The sequence below is a fragment of the Tupaia chinensis genome, unplaced genomic scaffold (genome assembly GCF_000334495.1).
Source record: "Tupaia chinensis unplaced genomic scaffold, TupChi_1.0 Scaffold000046_2, whole genome shotgun sequence".
Lineage (NCBI taxonomy): Eukaryota > Metazoa > Chordata > Mammalia > Scandentia > Tupaiidae > Tupaia > Tupaia belangeri.
Window position 1 is genome coordinate 349,735 of NW_006159503.1, and position 4,849 is coordinate 354,583.

Consider the following 4,849-nt stretch of genomic DNA (forward strand, 5'->3'; position numbering starts at 1 on the left):
AGTCTGTAATGTTGACATGTGCTGAGAAACCAAGCACAATGAGACTGGATTTGGATTAATGGAGAACCTCCATAGCTTTAACAAGATTCATTTTGTGGCAATCATGTGGGTGGAACTCAGATTGAGTGGGATGAGAAATGAGTCAGTGACGAACTGGTGATGGTGAACACAAACACCATTTCCGGAAAGATAGCTGACGTGGCACAAGAGGAGCTAGGGAAGAGACAGGAATTGCAGTGGAGCATGTGCGTATGTGAGGACGGGAGTGCTTTGAGCATGTTCAAATGTGGAATAAGGATTCTTTTAAAGAGGCACAGAAAGAGAGGAGGAAAAGAGCCCACCGATCAGTTTGGAGTATCCATTCCTCTAAAGCCCAGAGTGATGGACAGCCATACAGAAGGATTTCGATGTCAAGAGAACGAGTCTCTTTCTCTAAGCAGTTTCTGGCACACTGTCAAATTTCAATACATTTCTGTGGATAAATAGATGAAAAATGCAGAAAAACGTTTTAAAAACCACTCATATTCAGAGAACTCAGTCACCAAATGGTTATATAACAGTCTTATTCACCTGACTTCTCATATGAAATTTTGATCTCCATTTCAGTGTGCAGTTATGCTACAAATACTTCTTTAATCTAATATAGTTTACATTAGTAAAATAAAAAAGTTTACAGAGGGGATGTCAAACATCTTTTGTAATAAATTAGCAATCTTGATTGCTTGCTTGCTGAAAGGATGGAACAAATGATTTGGATCAAAAATGACTTATTTTTTAGAGGCCAGTAGATTGTCACCTGTAGTAGAAGCTTCCAGTGTCACCTCCCATTAGTTGGGATTTCTAGCCCTGTTTCAATGCTGACAAAGAAGCTGAAATAAGGAGAAATCAGCATTCTCTCATGGGCTCAGCTTTGTTGCTGTTGTCTGTGTGGGCTTTCATCAAAAGTGTAAACTCACTGGGAATTCATAGAGAGCCCTGGCCTGTTGAGGTGCTACTCGCTGCTAAGGCATTGCTGCCTAGACTGATCCGGCCTAAAGGCTGGGTGTGCTTGTGTGTGCCCATAATCTCAATAACTCTGGAGCTGAGAAAGGAGGATCAGGAGCTCCAGGCTGGCTTGCACAGCATGGAGAGACCCTGTCTTTTTTTTTTTTTTTTTCCTTATTTCTTTATATTTAACTACTGTACATCTTTACAGCTTACAAAATGAACTTTCCCAGCATGAGTACACTGATTATCAGTCCAGTGAAAGATATTGCTATACACATGACCATCAACAAATACAATTTTCCGTTTTTGTGTCTGTTAAATATTTTGCTTTAAAAAGAGCCAGGTGTGGTGGTGAGCAACTATAGGCCCAACTGCTGGAAGGCTGAGGCAGAAGGATTACGACCGACAAGGCCTTGTCTTTAAAAACAAGAAGAGAGGACCTAGCAGATGGCATAGCTGTTACATTGCTGACTCTCCTATGGCTGACTGAGGTTCGAGTCCCAAACCTAGTGACTTGAAACTCATGCTGGGTGTGTGTGCGTGTGTGGCCAAGATCCCGAGAGGAGAATGGAGAAGAAGACACCGTGGTGTGGCCATCTCCCTTTGGGGGTGATCTCCCACCATCTTTATTTCTCTGTCTCTCTGGTGAGTACACATGCCCTATGGCAAAAAAAAAAAAAAAAATTCTTAAAAAAAAAATAAAACAAGAGAGAGAGAGAGAAAGAGTTCTATTATTTGTTACAGTTAGTTAAACAATTTTGACACCCTGACTATTGTACTCAGAGCTTTGGAAAATACCAAAGTCAAAGCTCAACTCAAAGAACATTACAAATGAACGGTTATACCTAAGCACAAAAATAATTTGCTAAGTGCTTTCACCAAAGTTCCAAAGTACTTAGAAGGAGAGAAGCCAGGCGGGCTTGGTTACGTAAAGGAGGGTGCTTTCAGTTATGCCTTAAAAATGACTTATATTTTGTTCCTCCTTTCTAGTGGGTTGTTAGGAAACTCATGACATATTTTTTCCATGTCTTCCTATGCAAAAATGCATTATTACTACTACAACAATCCAATATAGTACTTTATAGATTAGAATTTGGGAACTTACATATAAAATGTAGTATTTGCAAGAAATAGCTATCTTTAAAGAGAAGTGTTTTGATTGCATTTTAACCATAATGTAGCTGTGACCCTGAACCAAATACTTGATTTCTCAAATCCCTCTCACCTGCCCTGACATGGGGGAAGGATAGCTCCCTCCCTCCTAAAGAACACATGTGGTATGAAAAGGGCTCAATATTGGGCTCATGGGCAATGCTTACTGACTAGGCTTTTGGCGAGCTCCAGATGGCGATAGCCTGAACACAAAGAAGAAGCCAACAGGATAACAGGAGTACCAAGTATTCGAGTGCAGTCAGACAGTGGAACTAATGAAAATGTAGTCTCTAGGTGAGTTGCCTACCATGTATGATTTCCAAGGGCTGGGCACTTTCCCCAATGCTCATACGTGAGGATTTCTAGCTTTAAATAAAAATTCAGTTCGATGATGTGAAAGAGCCTTTTGTGAATTCAATAGTTTGGGCAATGTAGATTCATTTCACACAGTGATTTTAATCCCTGCTACTTGTTTATTTTGTCAATTTCCTATTGACCTGGCTGCTAAATACTTTTCCATGTGAGTTGGAGGATGAGTACATTTCAAGTATGATATTGCCTAATAATTGTGCATACATCTCATTTTCAAAAACCCCCAATAATTGTTCTTTTCTGCTCCATTGAGGCATCTGATACTGGCCAAGAATGTAAGATATCCAGCTGTTATAAAAAGACCTTTATGATCATCAGCACACAGTAAGCTGGGCAAATATTTTAAGATCGCTTTTTACCGTGAAAATGTTGAGAACATTGTCCTGAACAAACAGGGTAGAGTCAGTCCTCTTTAAATTCATATTTTTGGCCCAGGACTCCCTAAGCTAAGCTGACTAGACTTTTTACCTTATAAATTTCGTCTGAGTTTTTAAATTAAACACAGCTGAGTATGTGTCATCAGTGGTTCACAGTTTTTCTTCCTTCAAAATTAGCATAATCGTTAAGAAAATAGGTTCAGCAAATGTGTTATTCTCTATGATAATCTTTGAGTTAAAGATGAATATATACATTCTATGACTTTTAAGGAAATAAAAGTTTGCTTTTGGTTAAAATCTACAGAATATAAAAGAAGTGTTAACTAATTTTCTGAGGAAAAAAATACTTAAAATAAAAAGCACCCTAATTTCTCATAGGTTTTTGTTTTTAATTAAAACAACTTCCAATTTGAAATGATAATTGCTTTTTAAAAATCATAACAGAAGAAGCCAGTGGCATCAATTTTCTTGAAAACTTCGAATGCCTTTTGAAGAAAGTTTATTCTCAACCATGATCCAAGAAAGAGGAAAATACTGTAATTGTATGTGTGACGGAAAACAAATATTAATTGGCTGCATTTAAATGTTCAATTTATTTCTGATTAGGAGATATTTGCAAGAATGTACCTCTGCCTCTCAAGTAGCATCTTATAAATACAGATTGTACGAAATTCAAATGTTTACTATTTTCGAAAACCACATTGTTGATGTTTTCTACTCACGGTGACAAGAACTCTTTTATCTGCAACATGACATTAATACCTAATTCTTTCCTTTCCTCCCAAGCATGAGAAATGGTACATTTTTATATTTATTAGAGACCAACAGGATGGATGGCCACTTACATAAAAAGATGCCAGGATATTGAGAGAATTATGCTGTCATCCTCTGTGTCATGAAACAAGTTTAAATTCTTCTCTTAAAAGCAAAAGAATTTAGAGCTGGCCCCATAGCCTTGAGATAAAGAGAGCCAAATTCCACATAGCCAACTACACAGTTAAATACCAGCCCTGGTGACTTGGAGAACATACCATGTCCATGTGCAGGCATGTCAAAAATCCTAGCAGGATGGAAAAATGGAAGAGAAGGGATTTGCAGCATGACTATGCCTTTTAGGTGGATGCTTTCTCTCCCTCTGTCGCTCTTTAGCAAATGCATGTGCCTTCTGGCTAAATTTTTTTTAAAAAGCACAAAAAAAAATATGTGTGCACACATCTACATATAATATTTGATATATCTGTGTATATACTTACACATGCACATCTGTACATAGGGTATTCAAAGGTTATGGAAGATTGCACCAAAGAAACTTGTATTTTAATTTCATTTTTTTCCATGAAATGTTTGAAGTCCTCTTGTATACTCATAAGCAAGGTGCCCTATGTTTAACCTTGAATAGGTTAAACACTCATAGCAGACCCAGCCCTCATTTGACTGACTGGAGAAAGCAGTATAAGCTCCCCGGCCAGTAAGCTGGCTGCCTGACGTACTTACTGAGGGGAACAAATAAGTTCCATGTCTTCACATTATTATCTTGCTGTCTACATCTGGACGACCTGACTGTAAAACATGATCTATAAAAAAGATAACTAATGATGTTATTTTAGACATAAGTGAAATTAAGAATCATAAATGCTCACCATTCTACCCATTCTACTTTACAGATGAAGAAACAAATATGATTTCAAACTGGTTAGTGGCTGCCATGGCTATACCAGTAAGTTACTTGAAGAGGTCGGAATTTTTTCATCTTTTTTTTTAAATTTATATTATCATCATAATCTTCTTTATATTACATTGGATTACATATAACTTTACATTGACTTCCATTGCTTTTTCAAAAGGGAATGCCATGCATGTCAGTCAATACAGAGACATCAATCTCCCCACTTTATCATTCAATGTCTTTTCCATGCATTTCCCAATAATTATTATTATTATTATTTTTTTTTTTTTTAAAA